This window comes from Rhinopithecus bieti, unplaced genomic scaffold, assembly GCF_001698545.2.
Source record: "Rhinopithecus bieti isolate Rb0 unplaced genomic scaffold, ASM169854v2 scaffold_641, whole genome shotgun sequence".
In the NCBI taxonomy this organism is placed as follows: Eukaryota; Metazoa; Chordata; class Mammalia; order Primates; family Cercopithecidae; genus Rhinopithecus; species Rhinopithecus bieti.
Genome location: NW_016803417.1, coordinates 4,714,052 through 4,739,472, shown reverse-complemented (window position 1 = coordinate 4,739,472; position 25,421 = coordinate 4,714,052). Strand labels below are relative to the sequence as shown.

Below are 25,421 nucleotides of genomic sequence, written 5' to 3'. Positions count from 1 at the left end.
AACAGTGACGAATACCTGTGTTCCAGCTGCTCAGGAGACTGAGGTGGGAGGATTGCTTGAGCCTGGGAGGTTGAGTCTGCAGTTAGTCATGATCATGTAGACTGCACTCCAGCCTGGGCAACAGAGCAGGACCCTTTCTCAAAAAAAATTAATTACAGAGATAGTGTTCTAGTTAATAGCAAGGAAGGAATGGCTTAAACAATAAGCTAAGCCGGGCACAGTGGCTTGTGCCTGTAATCCCAGCACTTTGGGAGGCCAAGGCGGGCCGATCACTTGAGGTCAGGAGTTCAAGACCAGCCTGGCCAACATGGTGAAACCCTGTCTCTATTAAAAATACAAAAATTAGTCAGATGTGGTGGTGCATGCCTGTAATCCTAGCCACTTGAGAGGCTGAGGCAGGAAGATTGCTTGAACCCAGTAGGTGGAGGTTGCAGTGAGCTGAGATTGTGCCACTGGACTGCAGCCTAGGCGAGAGTACGATTGCATCTCAAAACAAAAAACAGTAAGTTTAATGAATGATTCCCAAAGTATGGTCTATGGACCAGCGTCATTCACATCATCTGGGAAATTTTAAATTCTTGGGCCCTACTCACTCTGAAGGTGTGAGTCTAGGAATCTGTGTTTTTAAAAAGCCCTCCAAATGCTTCTGATGCATGATAAAGTTTTAGTACCATTAGCTTCATACCATCCTTTTATAATTTTATGAGTTTAAATGCTTGGGGCTACTGAGATAACTTACCCTTGGGTCCTGAGTATACACAAGGTAAGAAGCAGCTGGCAGCCTCCTTGAAGGCCCAGCATAGACAACCTTACTGGGCCTCCCTTGTAATGTACAGATAGGTAAGAAAGCAGAAGAGGAACCAATATTTGAGCTGCCTGTGCTCTGTCAGGCACTGTGTCTGTCTTTCCCACAGGTCCCCTGCATTTAGCCCTCATGCCAATCATGTTCTTGTCATAGTGTTCTCCTTATATCTTTTGGGTGCATCATCATTTTCTAGTTGTATTCTCAGTCTTGAGAGCAGGCTCAGATATTTGCTTTAATTCTTCCACTGGCAATCAAGGAGATTTGACAATGTTTCATTTAGGGGACTGTACATTTCCTCATGGGGCATGCAGTTTGTGTTGGAGATACAGAAAGCTTCATCCTGAAGTTGGTGCTTCTTCCTGGAACAGTAATTTTATTTCAGGTTTGTGGGAGAGGAGGAGGAGGGACCTTGTCTTTTTTGCAAACCATGACATCCCCTGTACATACCATGTACCTGGTACGTGATAAATAACTGTTAGATTCCCATACTGTTAACAGAAAGCTTGTATTATGTCCGGAATTGGTTCCTTCTGGTGGGTTCCTGGTCTCGCTGACTTCAAGAATGAAGTCGCGGACCCTCGTGGTGAGTGTTACAGTTCTTAAAGATGGTATGTCTGGAGTTTGTGCTTTCAGATGTTCGGATGTGTCCAGTTTCTTCCTTCCAGTGGGTTCATGGTCTCGCTGACTTCAGGAGTGAAGCCGCAGACCTTTGCAGTGAGTTACAGCTCGTGGAGGTAGTGCAGACCCAAAGAGTGAGCAACAGCACAATTTATTGTAAAGAGCTAAAGAACAACAAAGCTTCCACAGCGTGGAAGGGGACCCGAGTGGGTTGCTGCTGCTGGCTTGGTTGGCCAAATTTTATTCCCTTATTTGACCCCGCCCACATCCTGCTGATTGGTCCATTTTACAGCGTGCTGATTGGTCCGTTTTTACAAAGTGCTGATTGGTGCGTTTACAAATCTTTAGCTAGATACAGAGTGCTGATTGGTGCATTTACAATCCTTTAGTTAGACACAGAGCGCTGATTGGTGTGTTTAGAAACCTTTAGCTAGACACAGAGCACTGATTGGTGCATTTTAGAGTGCTGATTGGTGTACNTATTCCCTTATTTGACCCCGCCCACATCCTGCTGATTGGTCCATTTTACAGCGTGCTGATTGGTCCGTTTTTACAAAGTGCTGATTGGTGCGTTTACAAATCTTTAGCTAGATACAGAGTGCTGATTGGTGCATTTACAATCCTTTAGTTAGACACAGAGCGCTGATTGGTGTGTTTAGAAACCTTTAGCTAGACACAGAGCACTGATTGGTGCATTTTTAGAGTGCTGATTGGTGTACTTACAAACCTTTAGCTAGACACAGAGCGCTAATTGGTGTGTTTACAGCCCTTTAGCTAGACAGAAAAGTTCTCCAAGTCCCCGCTGGACCCAGAAGCCCAGCCGGCTTCACCTCTTAATATCATCTCCCAGATAATTTATGCCCACCCTTCAAACTTCTTTGTTTAAGGCATTGATTCTCAAAATGTCCCTTGACCAGAAACAGCATCACTTGGAAACTTGGTAGAAGTGCACATTCTCAGGTTCCACCTCAAACCTCTTGGATCAGAAATTCTGAGGGTAGGGCCCAGGAATTTATGGTTCAACAAGCCCTGCAGGTGATTTTGATTTATGCTAACGTTTGAGAACCACTGGCTTTACACATGAGAAGTAGGATTTTGAAATTGTACTTTTTATTATAATTTTCTGGGAGAGTAAAGCTGTTTCACCTGTAAACTCTGGGGATAGGAGCACCCTGGAGCTCACGATGGCATCCTGCAAAGCCCGAAAGAGTGCTAGTTGCTTATCATTACCTGTGCACACATCATTCCCTCACTCAGAGCCCAGCTAGGAGGCCTCCTTCCACCTTGTAACCAGGTCACCCTTAGATGTGGTCATTTCCTCCAGAAGAACTGAGAGAGAAGAGAAAAACACCAGAGGTTATGGAACTGGCCATACTGGCTTATGGTTTAAAGGACAGAACTGAGCCAAATGAGGATCCCTCAGAAAACTACTTTCTCATTGGATCATCCCAGAAATAAATCAGTAAAAGCATTCACCTTTTGTTTTCTTTGCTTCAAACAAAGTAGGAAACATTCTTCTTGCTTTATATATCTAGATATCAAGTAAGGAAGTATGATTTGGATTCTTGAGTCTCTTACTTTTTATCTTTCAAGTGTGTGTGTGTGTGTGTTTGCCTTTGCCAAGCCATGGAGGGTAAAAATGATATATATTAGCAACATTGTTTACATGGACCACAGACAATTAAATGTTTCATTTCTTATTAATCCTGAAAGAAAAAGACTTTTTTTGTGTGTATGTGGGGTGGTGCAACCCTCTATACAAAAATCTTAAAAACTATATCTATTCTAATTGTTTTCCCCTGGGACATCATCATAGTTTAGGAGTATATCTCAATGTTGATTTTTGAAAATACATGTGTAAACAGCTAGATTTATGCATTGTTATAGCATCAGTGCAAGTTTTAGGAAAAAATCAAGCATGACAATTGAAAATAAAATACTCATTACTAAGTTGGACTCTTCTTTACCCTCAGGAAATTGTACTTGGATGTTTATGAGAGAAATTATTCCAGATCCTACCAGTTCTGTCAGAAAACTGATATTACTCTAGATAATCATTTTCACCCACCTCTGTGTAATATTTAACTTTTATTTGAAATGTAGGCTCAAGCCATGCTAAAAATTCCATCTCGAAGATGACGAGCTTATCCATGGGAAGGGGATGGAGGGCAGAGCACCCTCATAACTCTAGGAATTTGACTGTTATATCTTGACTTAATAAAATGTCTGCAGCTGAAAATAGGAAAAATTGACTATATGCATGTTTGAACACATAGACATAAAAAATGCCAGCTGAAGCAGAGTATTCTGCATGCAAGCCTAGAAAAATCGGGTTCAGTGAGGCACAGTGTGACAGGGAAGGCACACTGAAGCTGCAGGGATGGGAGGTCTAGTAACTGGGGAGGTATTCAGTTGAGGACTGGTGCCCTCCATGTAGACTTCCCCGACCCACCCACCGTGGGTCTGCTTTCCTCTGCCCCCAGTGTGGGCTCCCCTAGCACAGCTGGGTATTAGCGTGGTAATGGGAAAAGGATGGTATTCAACTGGGAATCTTTGGCTTCCAGGAACAAAACAAACTTGGGAAAGATGTTATCAGGATACTGAAGTCCTCCCCAAAATCCAGATCCTCAGAGAAAACCTAGAATCAAAAATAGAAAAGCCCAAGGAAGTTGAACTCTGTCTCTGTGTGTTGTCCCTGCTTCTCTCAGCTCCATCCTCACCTTTCTGCACTCCAGCTCTGTTGTGTCGTCCACAGCATGCAACACACAGATCCAGCTCCATCTGGAGCCTGCCTGGCAGCTCCTCAGCCCAAATTTTAAAGTCCTAGGAAAGGAGCATCTTGCTCAGCATAGGTCTCACGTCTTTATGTGGTCCAGTGAGCCATGGTGGGGGAGGTAATTGAGTGCAGGGAGGCACTATGGGAGGTCCACCTCTGACCCTGTGACCCAGTTAGAAGACCCCAAAGAGGGGAGTAGCTTGCATAGATGGAACAAAAGCATTCTCCCTATGTTATTCCATTGACATGTTGCTGTGGGTTTATTCATTAACCCCACACTTAGAAAGTAATCATCTTTGGCTCTAAGAAAATCTGGAGGTTGGAAGTGAAAAACCTCAGGCCAGTGAATCAGTCCTGGATTGTGCTGAATTTTCCAAAGTGACTCCACCCCATGAGGCTTCATGGATGTCAGCATCTGCTGTCTCCAGTGATGCCTATCTTAAACAGACCCTTTACATGGCATTGGTGGCAAGTAAGACTGGAAGTTCTTTGTGAAATGCTTGCATGATACTAGAGCCTTCTCGTGAATCTGCTTTAAAAGGGTCCTTTATTCTGAATACCATTTTGATCTCTGATCCAGTGATGGGAGTCAATGATGTTGAACTGAGAAAAATATATAGGTTACTAGCTGTGAACCCTTCCTTCAGTAGTGCACTTGTTTACCAAGGGGTTAATTTGAATTGGGAATGAATCTTAGTCCACAAACTAGAGGTGCAGAGAATATTGCAGTTTGCTAAATAGACTTAATCTTGACTTTAAGCTTCTACTGCTTTTGGGTAGCAGAAAGATTCATTTCGATTATTCTTGGATTTGTTTCCCATATCACCCTCCCAGAGTTGTGCCAAGGTTCCAGGCTTTACTAATGTCATGATGTCAGGAAGACCTCCTAAGTTATCTGTTTACACCAGTCCCTACTGCTTCTGGGCTGCATTTGAGGCTAGGGAGGATGCTTTGTCCGCATCCAGCCATCCCCCTGGGGTTGCTGCACACCTGGGGGTGCAGCCAGAGCGCAGGTATGGCCATCTGCCGCTCAGTTTCACACTCATTCACTTCCAAGATCTCCCCTAAGTGTGGCAGACTTTTCTCTTCTCACCCGCTTTTCTCCTTAAGGAACCCTACCACAGCCTCCCTGAAGCAGGTAAGCCAGAGCCCTCCACCCTTGTGAGTGAGGAAATTTCAGAGAGAAAAACATTGAGAACTCCCCCTGCCCCAGAGTCGGTAACTGCTCAAATGCTGGCTGCCGCCAGGTGGTGCAAGAGGCACTGCTTCCTCCGTGGTCACCTAGCAACAGTCGCCTGTTGGCCAGTTCCCCACGTAGAGGTGGCAACTGCCCTTCCTCATGGCTACTTGCTGGGGGTTTGTGGGAGGAGGGGAGTATGGGGAGGTGTGGCTGTACCTGCCCCAAATTAGCAGGAGGATTTGAGGTATTTCTTGTTGTTGTTGTTGTTTCCAAAACCCATTTGGAAACCCGTTATTCCATAAGAGTAGCCTTCAAATTCCTAAGCATTTTCTGTAAGTCTTCAGTGAACTAATAAAAGTATTTCCTTTTCCCTTTTCGGGCAATGGGTAGTCTAGCTCTGTTAATATTCCTGCAAAAATCTCATCTACCAGGCTCACTCACACTGTGCCCTTTTGCCCTCGGAATCCTCAGTGGCTAGCCTTATTGAGTACAACCAGTTCGATGATCAGCTACCTTCCTTTTGCCATTATTTCAGATGCTGCCTTGCCCATAGCACAACCAATGCATTTTAAAATAAAACACTTGGAGGTGGGGAACTATGATTAAATAAAGGAGATCTCTGTAGAATATGGCAAAGCTTGCACACAATTGTGATAAAAATATGCTGTCTTGAGCAACCAGCATATTACAGAGGCTTTGTGAATGCCTCTTAATCTAGAATTTCAGTACAGGCTGTACATAAAATATTTATACAGCACAGTGTGCTTCGCCCCTGACAAAAGCATGGGTTCAGATGTATGCTGTTACTATAGACGTCACTAACGTATAAGCCACTGAAGTCCCTTTAATGTATTTATAATGTTAGCAAAGTATCTGTCATCAGGTTAAACTTGTAGTGACTGATAATGTAGCCTTGGCTCCTAGCCAAAAATATTTTTCTTAATATCAGAATGACACTTAATAGTAAAGATGTCATAGAGGAAGGGGAAGAAGAGAATTTAGAGAAACTTAAAAGAATGGTTGCTGCAGAACCTAGTAACTTGGTTTGTGGCTGGCAGACAAATGGGAGTAGTCCCTGGAATTACTTCTAAGGAGGAAATTTTACTACAAACACAGCTGGGAATAATTCTGTTACCAAGTCTTTTTTAGGATCAATACAGAGCTTATTTGTAAAAATTAAAATCTAACTATCACTTAACTGTCTATGGATATCTGTTACATTTTCTCTGTAAAAGAGGAATGGAAATGCCTGCCTAGTAGGTTCATCATAAGGACAGAGAATACAGGACCTTATTAAGTCCTAAGTAGCGGCAATTTTTTTTTTTGTTTTTAGGATGATTAATTCCACTCATGACTTAATACTTGCATGTTCTTGAATCTTCAAAATAGATTAGTGAAGTAGTCATATTTCCATTTTAGAAATAAAATACACTGGGGAAACGAATTGTAATACACACATGACAAAGCTTATATATTAGTATCCTTCTATGTGAAGGATCCCTCAGTATCCTTATATAAAGATCCTTTCTGGCTCTAATATGCTTGAGTTGATTTTTTTCCTTGTAGGCAAAAGTTTCAAAAAATACACTATTTTCTCTCCATTATCCAGGATATATAGATTAATATTAATATATAAATGTAAAAATCCATTGTATATTAATATATATCAATCTATACATCTTTAATATTCTGGATATATGAAATTAATATCCTGGATATACGAAAAGGTATTGCAGATCAATGAGATGAACACACTAGTAGAAAAATAGAGAACATGAATAAGAGTGTAAAAAGGTACAAAGTGTTCAACCCCAAAGATATGCTAATCAAAATTTTAACATTAAATCTATAGAATACAATTTAAAAAATAACATTACCCAGTGTTAGAGGGGGTGTGAAGGAGTGGGTATTGTTATGTGCCTCTGGGTCAAACATTGTGTAGGGCAAATTGTCAATATCAGATCCTCACATTTTCTATACATTTGACCTTGACCTTATCCCAGGCAAATACTTGATGGTATAGTGAAGGATGTCTTTCTCAGCATTAAATATATAATCAAAAATTGGAGGTGACTTAGGTCTTTCAAGGGAATTTATTAAAATTGATTGTTGAGCAGTCATTAAAAATGAAAGCATACAAGACTATTCAGTGATACAGAATTTCCATCAGAATAAGTGGGAAAAACAAGTTACAGGTAATACCATATGATTCACTATATGCACTTACACATTGTGTATTATGTTTATATGTGTCATGCATACATATCAAAGTGGAAGGAGGTTCAACAAAGTGCTAATTATCCTCATGATTTTTATTTTTTTCTTTGATTTTTCTAAACTTAACAGTAAAGAACAGAACACTACTTTGAAGGAAGAAAAACTATTTTTTAATAATTCAGCATAAATTACATAGGTTACCCAAAGATAGTAATATGGTATTTGATCCGAACCTGGACTTCTGGTCTGTTGATTTGACACATTTTGGTGTCTTTCCTTTTATGTTAAGTAACTATCATTTACCTACAGCAGCAGAAGAATATAACTTAGCTTTTGAGACCTGATAACATATAGCTGTTGAATAGTTCTGTAAGATTTGTTAGGGAACCAAAACCAGGCATGTGAAGGTGGTGTTGGAAGAAAAAAGGCAGGAAGGGTTTGCAGTCAACTGTCAGTTATCTCTGCACATGGACAGGTGAGAAGCAAGGGAAGAAGAGTGAGCTTGGGTATCTCCTTGAGCTGTTAAGTTCAAGGTTAGAAAATGACCAGCACAAACCTTTTGGCTTGAGAGCCAAAGTTCTTGGCAGGCAGTGTCTGCTTGTTTCCATTTGCCTTCCTCCTAGTTTCTCCTCAATGCCTTGAGTCAGCATCCTGTATCCGCCATTTTGAAAATTGCCTTAAGGGGTCATGAGTGACCCCCTTCGTTAAACCCAGTGACATTTTGTCCTCATCTGCAGCATTTGATGTGTTACGCAGCTCTCTTTGGGCTTGTGTGCCTCTCCACCGTTGTAGTTACTCTCCTGCCTCTGTAACCACTCGGTGTCTTCTTCCATGTCCCTTGACCCTTCACTGTGTCTTCTACTGATTCCCCTTAGAACCTTCATTTATCCCTGGAGCTTCAACCATCATCCCATTGAGAGTTTAGTCTTAAAATGGTACTTGAAATTAGAACATGTTCACTTTGTCACAAAATCTGACAGACATTAGATGTACTTAGAACTCTTATCTGGCTTCATGAGACAGCTGTCAGATTGTCTGCCAATGGTCTACCCATTGGTAATGAAACCAGCTCCTTGTGTGAGCCTCAAATAAAAATGATGGAATTAATAAAAGACTCTTACCTTAAGGCACAAAGGCCTATGAATTTCAAAAAGCATTGACAGAACTGATCCAAAAAATATGTAGTTTGTAAAAACTCTAATACAATCCACACTGAAGTAAAAGGCTTAACTTGGAATAATCGGAATAGTCTTTGTCAGCTGGACAGCTCATCTCGGTAAACATGAAAGAGTAGACAATAATGTTAAGGCAGTGTGTGAGGGTTAAATTATTTGCAAGGTCGGCATTGGGCGGCTTTGGATTCAAATTGGGCCTTGACAGAGGGGATAAGAAAAGTCTATGGGGAACTGATGGGCACAAAGGCAGGGTGTAAGTGTGTGTTCTTGGGAAAATGATCAGACTAATCTGATTGAATAGAAGGCAATTATTGGACATTAGAGGAAAATAAAGTAGTGATAGATAATGGAAGAACTGAAGGTCAACAGAGGAGTTTATATGTGATGGAAGAGAAAACCGTTATCACAACGGATGTAGATGTAAGAAAATGTTAAGTTTGGAAGTTATAAGACCAGAGAACTTCAAAGCTTTGTGGGATTCTGTAAGGTGGGATGGGAATAACCAATATTGTTCAGTACCTGCTGTGTGATCTGTAAGACATAAGATCCCATTATTGTTTTACAGCAGCCTTTGGAGTAGATGTACTAGTTCCCATTTTATTTTATGTATTGTAAGACTGAATTGTGAGCAGACGTACTTGTCTAAGTTTTGCAGAGTGGCTGGATCAGGATTCATGTCCAGTAACATCTGACTTCAAAGCACAGTGACGATGGAGAACGTTGAGACCAGTTCTTCATTTTACAGTCAAAGGGATGGGCCCAATCCTGTTCAAGGTTACAGAAATAGGATGAAAGCAATTTTTCTGTAAGAGAGTGGATAGGCTGTGATCTGCAGAGGGGCCAAGTTAGAGGCTCTTGTTATAAACAGATGGGATATGCCAAGGAAGTTTGGTTTAGCAGTGTGATAGGAGAGAAAAAGAAGGGGTAGAGAGCAGCTGGACATTCGGGGAAAAGTGGTGGTGGACTGATAGTGGAAGGTAACGATGAGAGGGATGACTTGAAAACAGTTCCAAGGTTTTAGTCCCAGGGAACTGCCATTAACAGTTTTAGTAGAAAGGCCATGTGTTTGTTATGGAGTGGTCTGAGTAAGCATGACAGAGTTTAAAAAATATATAAAAATAGAGAGGTATGCATGTGCCTTCTTATGTATGTACTACCAAACACGGAGAAGGAGAACAGAACAGAAGGTGGAAAGCTGTGAGGGATCCAGCGCTTTTCTTTGCAGTGGTGGTGAGTCACAAGAGTAAACAGCCTTTACCTAAAGCAAAAGGGACTCTTTGCATGGTGTCTTAGGCTCCCTTTTATTCTGGCGTGCCCCTGCACCCCCGGCAGGAAAGTGGCTTAACTGTACCTTGATTTCCAAAATGCATAGCTGTCTCTAATAATTGATTCCTCTCTCCTGTGGATCTCAAGCCTAAAAATGAGTATTGTTCCATTACATTTCCCTCAAAGAGATTTCTTTTTCCTTTCAGAATGGTGGTCACTATACTGGATGGACTTCTGAACTAGTGAATTACTTTCATCTTTTGATCACACTAGGAAATTGTCCATGGAGTTGAAATATTTTTTACAGTAATTTCTGACCTTACATAATTAAGGTAACATATCATTTTTTTCTTTATAACTATCATGAAGTTGTCATGTTTGTCTCCTTTAACTTTGCTTTTTAGAGATACAAATCCATTCTCTAGTGTTTTATGCTCCAATAGTCTGTTCAGACTGCTCTTGATCTACGAATGTATGATTGTGGAAAAGACTTTTATAGGATGAAATATGAGCAAGCTGTTTTACTCTGAAGAATAAAAGTGAATTGTATTACTCTTCAGGTTAAATCAATAAATACCCCATTTTCATAAACACAATATGCATAGACTGAATAATACTAGGGAAATTTAATAGATCAAAAGGAGTATTAAGACTACTTGAAAAAAATGGAGATACTCAAATATTAATATGTTGCTGACTTTATTCAATAAATAAAATCTAGAAAATAGAGTTTAAATCTAAATCTGTTACTCTGTTTTTAGAGATAATCAGTGTTAAAATTGTACTATATTATTTTCCAAGTTTTTAGAAAATGTGTATGTGTTGTGTTAGCTTTCTCTATTTTTGCAACTTGAGTAACATTTATTGCATGTTTGTGCTGTGCCAAGCTAAATACCAAACATTTTATATATATTAATTTATTCTCATAACCCTTGGGGTTAGTACTTTTATTAACCCCATTTACACACAGGACAATTGAGGCTCAGAGAAATTAGCCAGGCACAGTGGCTCACTCCTGTAATGCCAGCTCTTTGGGAGGTCAAGGTAGGCAGATCACTTGAGGTCAGGAGTTCGAGACCAGCTTGGCCAACACGGCAAAACCCTGTCTCTAATAAAAATACAAAAGTTAGCTGGGCATGGTGGCACACACCTGTAATCCCAGCTACTAGAGAGGCTGAGGCAGGAGAATCGCTTGAACCTGGGAGACAGAGGTTGCATTGTGCTGAGATCACACCACTGCACTCTAGCCAGGGTGACAGAGCTAGACTTGGTAAAAAAAAAAAAAAAAAAAAAAGAGGAAGGAAGGAAGGAAATGACTTGCCCGTGTTCACATAGCTGGTAAACCCACCGGTTCAGAACTTAACCAGTCAGATACCAAAGCCCTTATCAATGGGCTTTTTTACATACTTCTTTTCCTTAATAAAATGCTTATTCCTTTTTTCTGCAGCATCATTTTAAATGACAGCAAAGTGTTCAGATATATGGAAATGTAATGGTTTCTCTATCCCATCTCCTTTTATTGGACATTTATGTTGTTTCTTTTTATTTACTTTTAGAAATAACATTGCAGTGAACATCTGTCATGCACATCTGTGATTATTTCCCTAGGATAAATTGCTACAAGTGGCATTGCTGAGCACTGATAGAATGTAGCACTCAGGTCTTGATGTATTCTGTTAATTTACTCTATTGATGTACTCTGTTTTCTCAAAAGGTCACAGCAGTTTGTACTCTCAGTAGCAGTATATTGAAGTACCTGGTAACTTTCAGCTCTCAGCAGCATTGGTAGTTAGCTATTTGAAAAAAGAAAGGTACGTGTTTTTAAAAAACATTCTAGGTATTCCTGTTAACCCATATTATCTCTTGCCTCTGATGCTGTAGTAGTCATGATCTCCTGACTGGTTTATTTCTATCTGGCACTCACTTTGCCACTAACAGAATTAGATAGGGTATAGACTCTAGAGTTAGATGCCTGGGTTCAAGTCATGACTGTGCTGTGCCTCAATTTCCCCATAAGTAAAATGAAAATAGTAATAAAACTCTCTGGTAAAGTACTTTAGAACAGCGCCTGACTTTTGGTATGTGTTCAATAATTGTTGGCTTACTACTATTGTTTTGCAGAAGTCCCTGCCCATATGATTAAAAAAACGCAAGGTTGTACTTGTTTTTGAATGAATTAAGCTAAAAAGCTGATATTGAAGCATTGTTAGTGTTAACACTGTGACCAACCTGAAGATCACAAATTACCTTGCCTGACTCAGTTGATGCTGAGAGGTCAGGGATAGAGTAATAATAGGAATAACTGGAATGTTAAAGTGCTTTATATTAAGCTGCCAGTGCACTTCCACACACATTATCTCATTTGATCCTCACAACACGGCTGTGAAGGAGACGGAGAAGGAGACGGAGCAGGTAATCTCATCTTACAGAGGAGGAAATTGACTTGGAGGATTCAGTGGCTTGCTCACTGAAGGTTGTGGAAATGGTCAGTGGCAGAGCTGAATGTGTACTCTGGGCCTTCTGACTGTCAATACTTACTCTTGATGCTTCTTAACATCATGATAAGCTAAGGAGGTGCAGGTGTAGATGCCCAGGTCTAGAGATTTGCTGGAAAAGAAGGAGCAAAAGAGGATGCCACGGGGAGGAGGCAGCAGAGTTGGGGTAAGGAAACTTAGATATACTAAAAGAGAGGGAGGTACCCAGTGGGGAGAGAGGTGGGGGGAAGGAGTCATAAAGAAAGGGGAAAACTTAGGGGGCCAGGACTTCTGTGACTACAGGACTGGCTGAATAGATCAGGGTGGAGGGCTTCATCTTTGAGACAGAAGGGATGCCACCCCTGAGCCAGGAAGGAGGGAGGAGATGGAGTAGGTAGACACAGATGATTTGAAATAGGAAGGAACATTAAGAGGGCTGACGGGTTATGGCCTGAATAAAGAAAGAAGAAAGTATTTATTTCTGGAGAGTAAAAGTGGTAGGTTTGGGGTTTTAGATTTGAGAAAGGGAAACCATTTAGAGTATCTGTTGTGGGAAATGGGCCAAGGAATTAGAAAATGCCTGCCAAAGACCTCTGCTGTGTGCAGGAGGCAGGACCCAGATAAAAACGTCTGGGCTCCAAGTCGACAGATTCTGTGAACGCCTTAGGCATGCTGAAGATATCCTTGCCAGATGTATGTAACCATCTGAGGATGTTTCTTTGTGAGCTCAGTGCTAGACAGGCACAGGAGCAATATTAGGATGGAAATATTTCTTAATTGCTTGAGGAGTGAGGAAAAAAACGGCACTCTGCAATAACCCTCTTGTTTCCAAATACCAAAGCAGCTGTCAGGCTGTGCTCTTGTCTGGGTACTTTTTACTCAGGAGTTAAGTGCCACAGTGATGATATTTATGGTTGCTTCTCACGGGGTACGTGATTTTTTAATTAGTGAAGACCTAGTAGCAATAGTTTTGTTTTGTGTTCTAATAGCCTTTGTTAATTACAGTCAGAGAGGTGAAGTGAGGAGATGGTAGATGCTTTCCTAATCTGCAAAATGAGGAGTTGGACTAGGCAGATGCCCCCCAAAGTCCCTTTGTAACATTACCATTTTCTCATCCAACTCCAGTCTACAGTGCCTCCTCTCCATCTCCTCCTTTACCATGCAGTTTAGTATGTCTCAAGCTTTATTTTATGGTGCTTTAGATATATATATATATATATATACACATATATATATACACATATATATATATACACATATATATATACACATATATATATATACACATATATATATAACACATATATATATACACAATATATATATATACACACATATATAACCATATTATATACATCATATATATTATACACATATATATATATACCACATATATATATAACATATATAATTAGTAGTATATACGTATATATATAGCATATATACTGTTATTACCGTTTATATATATATGTATACATATATATGTATACGTGTATACATATATATACGTTATAATATATACGAAATAATATATACAATACGTATATATATATTACGTATAATATATTATTTTTTTTTGCTTAGAGACTTCATGCATTATTAAAAGGCAGTATATAGTGATCTGTAAAAAATGAAAGATGTATCTAATAAATAAAAAACTTGTTAAAAACGTGTAACTTTACCACCATTAAATAACCACTGTTTGTATTCTTCCAGAGATTTTTTTTAGTGTATATGCCTAAATAAGATTCTTAAATACAGAAACATACCCTGCTTTTCTCAGTTGAAAATTATAAACCTCTCTCCTTATCAGTAGTCACTGCTGTGTAATTATTAAAGGTTGATGAAGATTCTGCTTCAGGAATGTATTTTATCAAATCTCACTTTGGATATGTACATTACTGTACATCCTTCTAACTATATTTGTGAGGCTGCTCTTAATTATTTCCTTATAAGATTAGGAAAGAGGTTTAATGTATAATACATACTGCCTGGAAGACTGAACCAATGTACAATTCCATCACCAGTATGCGAGAGGTCTCTTCTCCCACACCCTTCTTAACATTGGATAGTGCAGTTTAAAACAAACAAACAAAAAAACCTTAACAGTTCTATAGACAGAGGAACATCTCTTCATATGCCATTTATATTCCTTTCTGATTTTTCTGTTCATATCCTTTGCCCATTTCTCCAGAGGGGTATTTGCTATTTTTGTTACTGACTTGCAGCAACAAGATTTTAAAGATTTAAATTTTTAAAAATGTCTTTTGTTATAAAAGTATGTTCATTGTTTTGATAATGTTTTCCAATTTTTATATTGCGTTTAAATGTATATATTTAAATTTAGGTTGTCAAATCTTTTCCTTTATGTTTTCCATATAGGCTAACTAGGATGTAAGAATGTCTTGATATTTGTTGCCCACTGTCAGTTCTTCACATAGCAGAATAATCTCTTTCAAGTGTGATCACATCTTGGCATACCCCTGCCTGAGCTCGTCATGGCATTCTTGTTGCCATGGCCTGCAGGGCCTGGCATGATCTTGCTTTTCCTGCTGTAAAGCCCCACCTCTTGTCACTCACCCTTGAACACTGTGTTCCAGCCCCACTGGTCTCTTCTCAGTCCAGGGAATATGCCAACCTCCTTCCTGTCCCTGAGATTCTGCAGGTGCAGTTTCTTTGCTTGGAAAATGTAGGCATTTCATTTTTTAATTTTTTAATTTCACAAATGAAATTAAAATTCATTTCTTTCCCAAATGAATAGCACCTGCAGTTTTTGTAGTTCCTGTTTATTAGAGAGTCTTACTCAAATTATAGTCCTTAAGCACTATTATATTGTTTTTTGTTTCTTTTATTTGCTTTTCTCTCCTTGGGTAGTCCTTTGTGCAAAACGTAAATGCAGAAACTGTTCATTGACTTGAGCCAAATTCCTCATGAGCATGCTGGCTCAATACCAAGAAAGATGATCTTGGGGTCACTCACCATAGCCTGCCTTCTAAGAGGAAAGAAGACACAATGTGACTGACTTAGGGATTTGTACTATTTGCTCAATATCTAATGCTAGTAGACAATCTTATTTTAGATTATTCTGGCTGCCATTTTTTTTTAAACCATTGAAACCTGGAAATTTGAACATTCCAGTGACTACTTTTCCTAACTGCCTCTTATCTCTAGATGTGGAATAAAAATTTTTGACAGACCACGTGTTCCACTTTTTGGTTTGGAAAATGCTGGTCATTATTCTTTTCCTTATTTTAACTCTTTGAAAATTAAGATTAATGACAAAAGTCACATGTGCCCATTGTCACATATTCAAACGAACATTTATAGAGCCAAAAAAAGGATTCTTGTATCCCACTTTTTGATCCTATTCCTAATATAACCACTGCTAAGTTTATTGTATATCCTTCCAGACATTTTTTGTGTTTAGTGGATTTATTAGATCTTTACACATCCCCCCCGCCCGCCATATACTTGCATGGTTTTTTTGACTAATGTCATAAACTTTGTTATACACCTCAGTGTTTTATACATTAGAGGTTGGAAGAGGAGAGACAGGGAATCTGAACTCTCCAGATTTTTATATTTGGTTTTAAAGGCCTTTTCCTTGTTTAAAGTGTCATTATTAAAATTATTAATGTTTTAAAATTCTAGACACAAGCCTTTGCTTTTTGGCTGGTAGCAAAAAAGCCAGAGTAACTTAGAGAAGTTACTCATTGGTGTTTTCATAGGGCTTTAAACACAAAGACCTGATTTGTTTGTGTAAATCATTGGACATAATCTTCCAGAGGACAGGGGCTTGGGCACATTCAGAAACATGATATAATCTAATAATGATGATTTCCTTCCCACTACAGAGGAAGAAATGGAGACTCAAAAGGGACAGAAGTGAATTCTTTTAAATTTATGAAAATGAACACTTAGCTAAAATGTGTTCACTGGGTTATGACTGGATTTCTAGGGAACAGGATGGCAGGTGGGGTGCTATCAGTTTACAAAATGTTTTATAACCTTGTCTCCTATTTCTGCTTCCCCCCGCCCCCCGGCCATGAGAACACAAGATAAATTTGGAGTGAGTGAGGGTAGAGAGCAAAGTGACTCCCTGGGCTGTGCCCTTCACACTGGCTTTAGAAAGCATGCAGCTGACTGCCCTGGGGTCTGATCTATGGCGCTGCACTCGAGAGAGAACTGTAAGGTCTGCTGTAAGTGATGGGGGCTGTGGACTTATGCAGAATTGCACTTGTTGGGGGTTTTCACAGTACCCACCTTATTATACTAGAGAGGCAAGTTTCATTGCTTAAGGGGACAATTTATGGCAATAGGCTTATCTCCTTGTTTTAGCTCTTTATGTTTTTCTGCCTTTAATAAAATGTGAAGTCACAAAGCAATTAAATAGTCGTGTAGTTTTCAGGCAGGAGGTGGAAAAAGGCTAACTAGGGGGAAAAGGCCAACGTGATTGACAGAGGCTGACTGGAGATTTACATTGAGAATAACTCGTTCTTCAAAACTTTCTTCATTTTCTGGTGAGAATTATGGGACAAATCATATACCAGAAGGATGGATGATTAAAAATGTAGGAGTTTATGATTTCTTTTTGACTTTGTAAGTCTCTAAATCCTCCACCTTAACATAGAGTTCTCATTTCAAAATGGGAACCAGCCCTGCCAGAGACTAAAGTGAGCCAGAAACACTCTAAAGTCTTGAATAGTTAGTAAGTGTGAGATTGTTTATATTTTGTAAAATGTCTTAAGATACAATGAAATGAAGTAGAGAATCCTTGAGTGGTTTTTTTGATTTCCTAAACTCTGATCCACAATTATAGATGTTTTGGAATGTTCAAAAATATTGAATGTGATTTCAATTGTGTCTAGAATTTTAAAAAAATTAATAATTTTTAATAATGACAGTTTAAATGAGGAAAAGACTTAAAACCAAATATAAAAATCTGGAGAGTTCAGATTCCCTATCTCTCCTCTTCCAACCTCTAATATATAAAACAAATCCTTTCGGATTTAGCCATTCTGTATTGATAATGGCTTATTTATTACAGTCAGAGGAATTAAACAACAAAGATATGTAGATACTTTGACATCTTTTCTTATTATAGAAACAGTTTGATTTTAAAATTTTATTCAACAGAACACAGATTCAAAAGAAGAATTTTAGAAAAGTTGCCTTTTAATTTAAATTTCTTGTTTTGCCCTAATAATCACATTGAAATAGCCAAAACAAATACTTTAAATTAGAATGCAACGATGGCCTGGCATGGTGGCACATGACTGTAGTCCCAGCTACTCAGGAGGCTAAGGCCAGTAGATTGCTTGAGCCCGGGAGTTCAAGACCAGCTGGGGCAACATAGTGAGACCCTGTCTCTGTTTTTAAAATGTGGCGATTGATACCTGTTGAGAGAAGGGTTAACTAAGAGTTATTCACATGGCCCAGAAAGTGGCTAAAAGGACCGTGCCTTTTCTGATGTGAATTTCTCTTGCTGTGAAAGCACTCTGAAGGGGAGACCTAATGCCATTGCAGGAGCACCTCAGCTCCAAATTTGAACATTGCAAATAGAACGAGAACTTGAGGAAAAGCTTGCAAAATGAGCCTGCTGTGATTTAGGGTGTACTTTTGGACAGTTATTCATAAGAATTTTTTTCCTTTTCTTTTCTTTTTTTCTTTTTTTTTTTTTGAGACAGGGTCTCACTCTGTTGCCCAGGCTAGAGAGCAGTGGCATGATCATAGCTTACTGAAGCCTCAAATTCCTGGGCTCAAGTGATCCTCCCACCTCAGTCTCCTGAGTAGCTGGGACTACAGGAATGCACCACCACATCTGGCTAATTTATTTTTTGTAGAGGTGAAGTCTTGCTTTGTTGCCTGGGTTGGTCTGAAACTCCTGGTCTCTGGTGATCCTCCTGCATGGGCCTCCCAAAGTGCTGGGATTATAGGCATGAGCCACTGCACCCAGGCTCATGAGAAGATTTATGATGATAGATAGAAGAATTGTTAATTTCCACAGCTTGACAAAGGACAACAAATAACTTTCACAGTTTGAGCATCCCCCTATCCCAAATGCTTGGGACTAGAAGTATTTTGGACTTTGGACTTTTTTGAATTTGGCAATATTTGCATATACATAATGAAATTTCTTAGGGATGGGACACAAGTCTAAATACAGAGTTCGTTTATGTTTCATATATACCTTAGATACAAAGCCTGAAGGTAACTTTATACAATATTTTAAATAATTTTGTGCATGAAATAAAGTTTTGACCGCGTTTTGACTGTAACCTGTCACATGAGGCGAGGTGTGAAATTTCCACTTTTGGTGTCATGTTAGCATTCAAAAAGTGTTGGATTTTGGAGCATTTCTATTTCAGATTTTTGGATTAAGGACGTTCAACTTGTATACCAAGTTAGTAAATATTTTTTGAGTTCCTACCCACATCCCTGTGTATGGGCTCTAGAAGCAGCCATAGTTTAGTTTCCTCACCTGTAAGGGAGGGTGTGGAACTTCTTTTAATGTACATCATTGTAGGTTAAGTTCGGATAGAGAAAAGACTAAAGGCAACCAAGGCTGGCTGTCCTCTGAGCCCCTGTGCTAAGCTGAAGTAGGCTTTTGTTTCTGGCAATGGATCGTTTTGCTGTCACGGAGCCAGTGATTATTTACCATCCCTGGTTTTGAGTAGGTTTCCTTTTCCCCTGGCAATAGCTCTTTATTTAGAGTGTTCCACGGAGAGGCAACGGGATTCAGAAGATGCCCATTTACAGTGGTACTACCGTTTCGTTACGCCATCATTACTTTACCAATTCCCCGTTGGTATTTTGGTCTTACCTATGCATTTTTTTTAACTTTTATTTATTATTAATGAGATGAAATTTACATAATATAACAATAGGCAGTTTAATAATTCAGACGTATTTAGTACATTTGTAATATTGTATAGCTGCCATCTCTCTCTAGTTCCAAAACATTTTTTTCACTACAAAAGAAAACCCTCTAATCAGTAATCAGTGACACACTATTCTCTCCTCTCTCTCATCCCTGATAATCATTCATCTGCTTTCAGTCTCTATGAATTTACAATTCTACATACCACATATAAAATAAATGTTCTCATACAATATGTGACCTTTTGTGTCTGGCCTCTTTGACTTAGTAAATTCATCCATGTTGTAATGTCTCAGCCATTTTATGGGTGAATAGTCCCTGGTATGGATATATCATAGTTTGTTTATCCATTCATCTGTTGATAGACTTTTGATTTTTTCCCCCACCTTTTGATTCTTATGAATAAGGCTACTATGAACATGGGTGTACAAGTACTTGAGTCCCTGTTTTCAGTTATTTTAGGTTCATACTTAGAGGTGTATTTGCTGGGTCATATGGCAATTCTGTGTAACCTTTTGCAAAACTGTTTTCCACAGGGCCAAACCATTTCTAGTCCCACCAACAATGTACAAGGTTCCAATTTTTCCACATCTTTGCAAGCACTTATTTTCCTTTTTAAAAAAATTATAGTTGTCCTTGTGGATATAAAGTAGCATTTTATCATGGTTTTGATTTATATTTTCCTAATGATTAATGCTATGTATCTTTCCATGTGCACATTGGCCATTTGCATATCTTCTTTGGAGACATGTCTGTTCAAGTCCTTTGCCCATTTAAAAACTGTTATTTGTTGTTGACTTGTAAGAGTGCTTTATATATTCTGGATACTAGACCCTTAATAGATACATGATTTGCACAGAGTTTTTTTCATTTTTAAGGTTTTCTTTTAATTTTTTAATTTTGTTTTTGAAACAGAGTCTTGCTCTGTTGCCCAGGCTGGAGTACAGTGGCAAGATCTTGGCTCACTGCAACCTCTGCCTCCTAAGTTCAAGTGATTTTCCTGCCTCAGCCTCCCAGATAGCTGGGATTACAGGCATGCATCACCACGCCCGACTAATTTTTTTGTATTTTTAGTAGAGACGGGGTTTCACCATGTTGGCCAGGCTATCTCAAACCCCTGACTTTGGGTGATCCACCTGCCTCGGCCTCCCAAAGTACTGGGATTACGTGAGCCACTGCGCCTGGCCTCCCTATGTTTTCTTCTAAGAAGTTATGCTTTTATTTTTTATACTTAGGTTGTTAATTCATTTTGAGTTAATTTTCCATATGGTATGGGGTAGGGGCCCAACTTTGTTCTTTTGTATGTGGATATCCAGTTTTCCCAGCACCATTTGCTGAAGAGACTATATTTCCCCATTTGAATGGTCTTTGTACCCTTGTTAAAAATCTGTTGGCCATATATGTGAGATTTTATTTCTGGACTCTTTATTCGTCCATATGTCTATCCCTATACTAGTACCACACCGTTTTTGATTACTGTAGCTTTGTAGTAAGTTTTGAAATTGAGAAGTGAGGGTTCTTTACTTTTTTCCTCTTGTTTTTTTAGTGTTGTTTGGCTATTTGGATCCCTTTCAGCTTCATATGAATTTAAGGATCTCTTTGTTCATTTCTGCAAAAGGCTGTTGGATTTAAGACTTCAAATCCGTGAATGTAGGATGTATTTCCATTTATTTAGATCTTATTCTTCAGCAGTGTCTTGTAATTTCCAGTGTGTAAATCTTTTGCCTCCTGTGTTAAATTTGTTCCTAGGTTGTTTGTTTGTTTGTTTGTTTTCGGAGACAGAGTCTCATTCTGTTGCCCAGGCTGGAGTGCAGTGGCGCAACCTCAGCTCACTTTAACCTCCACCTGCCGGGTTCAAGCGATTCTCGTGCCTCAGCCTCCTGAGTAGCTGAAATTACAGGCTCACACCACCACACCCGGCTAATTTTTTGTATTTTTAGTAGAGACAGAGTCTCGCCATGTTGGCCAGACTGGTCTCAGACTCCTGACCTCAGGTGATCTGCCTGCCTTGGTCTCCCAAAGTGCAAGGATTACAGGTGTGAGCCACCATGCCCGGCCATCCCTAGTTATTTTATTCTTTATATGCAATTATAAATATGATTGTTTTCTTAATTTCCTTTATGAATGATTTGTTTTTATTCGTTTTTTTGGTGGGGGACGGAGTTTCGCTCTTGTCACCTAGGCTGGAGTGCAATGGCGTGATCTTGGCTCCGCCTCCTGGGTTCCAGCGATTCTCCTGCCTCAGCCTCCCGAGTAGCTGGGATTATATGCGTGTGCCACCATGCCTGACTAATTTTGTATTATTAGTAGAGACGGGGTTTTTCCATGTTGGTCAGGCTGGTCTCGAACTCCTGACCTCAGGTGATCCGCCCATTTCGGCCTCCCAGAGTGCTGGGATTGTAGTTATGAGCCACCATACCCACAAGAAATAATATTTTTATTTTTAAAAAATGATCTCTAGTGGTTATTTTAAAATTCAAGGTAAGAACCTCACTATTCCTCCAAATGTTCCTTAGAGTGGTCCCTGTTAAGTTTGATATACATCCTTCTACATACTTTCCATGCATGTATATACAAACATACTTTCTTACTGTGAATAAAATCATATAATTTGTCTTATTTTAACTTATTATTTACATAATTATAGATTGTGTCTTTCTCTGTGAGTGTACTTATTTCTCTTAAGTGCTGCAGAGTAACCCGTCATACTGATGTGCTACCTAGCTGACCCTTGAACAACATGGGTCCACTTAAGGGTCCACTTATATGCAGGTCCACTTAAATGCAGGTCCACATGCAGGTCTACTTTTATGCAGATATTTTCAACCCAACATGGATTGAAAATAAAGCATTTGAGGGATGCGCAACTTGCGTAAAGAGAGAATTGATTTTTCATATATGCGGGTTCTTCAGGGCTGGCTATAGAACTTCAGTATGTGAGGATTTGGGTATTTGCAGGCAGTCATGGAACCAGTCCTCGTATATCAAGGGATGACTGTACTTTGCTTAAGGCTTTATTTTAATGATCATTTAGTGTGTTTTTGGTGTTTTATAGTATAAATAATGCAACAGTTAACAATTTTGTACCCAAATCAACATATATTTGTGTAAGTCTTTAAGGTAATAAGAATTGCTGAGGAAAAAAATGCACATAATTACCTTAAATTTTTTTTTTAAAGTTTTGTGTTATACGTAATGTATAATTTGCCATCTTAACTGTTTTTTTAATTGTACAACTCAGTAATGTTATTTACATTCACGTTATTGTGCAACCAGTCTCTAAAACTTTTTTTCATCTTTCAAAACAAAAGCGCTATATCTATTATACAACAACTCGCCACTCCCCTCTTCCCCTGGCGGCCATTCTACTTTCTGTCTCTGTAATTTTGACCATTCCAGGTACCTCATAAGTGGAATCACACAATGTCTTTTTTGACTGGCTTATTTTACCTAGTGTAATGTCCTCAAGGCTCATATATGTTGTAATGTGTCCGAATTTCATTCCTTTTTAAGACTGAATAATATTCCATTGTTGCACGTTGTACTTTTTAATGGACAAGAAAATATATTTTTTCCTTTTTTTTTTTAAGTGCTTGTTTATATCATTGTAGATGCTATTCACTGTTATCTAAGAGCATCACACTGAGTAAGTAAATACTTGGAAAGAAAGAAGAAAAAGAAGGGTATGTCTGACTCTTTTCATTCCCATACAATGTGGTAACATATGTAATAATCTAAACAGAATATAAATAAATAAAATGAAGTCCTTTTAGGTCTGTGTATGAGCTATATAAACAGGTATTTGTAAATGCATTGTGGATCCAACTTCATATTATTAGGTGAGGAAACAACTAGTAGCACATATATGCTTCTTGGGCTTCTTGTACTCTTGCCCTCTGTTCACCTCACCTGACTCCCAACATATCTTTCATTATCCCTCTACCCATTGCTGGCAGTCATTTTTGAATGGCTTTGGATTTTATGCCAAAAGATCTTCTGCTTGTTGACAGATTCTGTGAACACCTGGTGTTCTCTTCTTTTTTTTTTTTCGTCTTTTTTTTTTGGACGGGAGTTCTCGCTCTGCTTGCCCGAGCTGGAGCTGCAGTGACCGGATCTCGCTCACTGCCAAGGGCTCCGCCTCCCGGGTTTACGGGCCATTCTCCTGCCTATCCTCGAGCTTAGCTGGGTCACTACAGGCGCCCACACCTCGCGCCAGACAGTTTTTTGTATTTTTGTTAGTAGAGACGGGGTTATCACATTGTTAACCAGGATGGTGTCTCGGATCTACGCTGACCTCTGATCCAACGCGGTCTTGGGCCTCCCCCTCCCAAAGTGCTGGGATTACAGGCTTGAGCCACCGCGCCCGGCCCTGGTGTTCTCTTCTTTTGCACTATCCAAGAAAGATGAGTTTGGGAATTTGCTAACACATTCTAAAGTTAAATATTTTTTGTTCTGAGATAACTGAAAAGTTTAGCTACACTCCAAAAGGCAGCCCATCTTCATTTTTCAGCAGGGTCACTGTGATGTTCTGTCTTTCTGAGTCTCGTGTCTTGTACCTTTCTGTGCTCTTTCACAATTAACTAAAGCAGAGGGAGATACTTTTGTAAAATGCCCAAAGAAAAGAAAGCCAGATGGAAGTGAGGAGTAAGAGTAACCACAGGTGCTTTCCTCTTCCATCAGTCTTTAAAAACTTTTTATTTTGAAGTAACGTTAGATTTAGAGAAATGTTGCAAAGGTAGTACAGAACTCACGTACACTTCACTCAGTTTCTCCTAATGTTAACATCTTACATAACCATATTAAACTATAGTTAATGTAATTATCAAAATTGGGAATTTAAATTGGTCTAATACTTCCAGCTAAACAACAGACCTTACTAGCTTTCTATACAGTTTTCCACTATCCTTTTCTTCTGTTCCATGATCCAATCCAAAATCCACATTGTATTGAGTTGTTCTGACTCCTTAAACTATCAGTTTGTGATAGTTCCTTGTCATTCCTTGTCAGTTGTTTCTGGTCAGTTATCTTATAGAATGACTCTAGATTTGGGGCTGTCTGATGTTTTCTAATGTTTACTTTTAGGTTATGCTTTTTTTTTTTTTTTTTGAAAGCATACCGCAGAAGCAATGATGTATCTTTTTTATTGTCTCGTAACAGAGGTTACTTGATGTCAATTTCCCTTATTGCTAGTGCCATTAGTGTGGACTCATCATGGACAGTTACTTCATTCTGTGGGTTATAACCCAATATTATCATCATTATTTTGTTGTTTAAATTATTCTAGATTTGGCCACTGGGAGCTCCTTCAAGCTGACTCTGATGTCCTTTTGACGTGCTTCCATCTTTTTTCAAGTACTTCCGCACTTTATGGCATCCTCTGATGCTCCAGGCTAATCTTGTATTTTCCTTGCCCTACTTTTGGAATCAATCACTTCTCTAAGGAGCCTGGGTCCTTTTATTGGACAATGGTGTTTAGAAACTAATATCTGGGTACCAGACAGGCACTTTGCAGCTGGGGTGGCATTGCTTTTGTCTTCCATGAGTTTTATGGTAAGCTCTTTCCTGTGAACATGGTTGTACCAGGTCTGAAACTCATTTTTGACACTTCTAGGTAGTCAGTCACTTTGATGTAAAGTCATTTTGATCACTTAATGTTGAGTTGTTAAAATCAAATCAATGCACATACCCTGTAGAAAAATGGGTACTTTGATTATCAATGGAATAGATTAACTTTTTGTGGAAAAATGCTTTTACATTGACAGGCTAGCATTAGCATCCAGACGTTTTGACATACCTTCAATAACTGTTCCTGGGTTTTTTACTCTCATTTTTAGCCCATTACCTTTTTTTTTAAATTTTGTGTATATATATATTTTTGAGATGGAGTCTTGCTCTGTCGCCAGGCTGGAGTGCAGTGGCGTGGTCTTGGCTCACTGCAACCTCCCACTCTTGAGTTCAAGTGATTCTCCTGCCTCAGCCTCCCAAGTAGCTGGGACTACAGGTGCGTACCACCGTGCCCAGCTAATTTTT

The 25,421-nt window shown here is 39.1% G+C and overlaps 1 protein-coding gene across 3 annotated transcripts in view; it reads left to right on the top strand.

Annotated features, from left to right (window-relative positions):
• The window catches only part of KANK1 (KN motif and ankyrin repeat domains 1), a 239,239-nt gene that overhangs the window by 70,255 nt on the left and 143,563 nt on the right, over window positions 1–25,421 (top strand). For all 3 annotated transcript variants that reach the window (XM_017883684.1, XM_017883716.1, XM_017883669.1), the window contains exon 2: window positions 10,244–10,369. The gene's annotated coding sequence lies outside the window, so the exon portion shown is untranslated. The remainder of the gene's footprint in view (window positions 1–10,243; window positions 10,370–25,421) is intronic.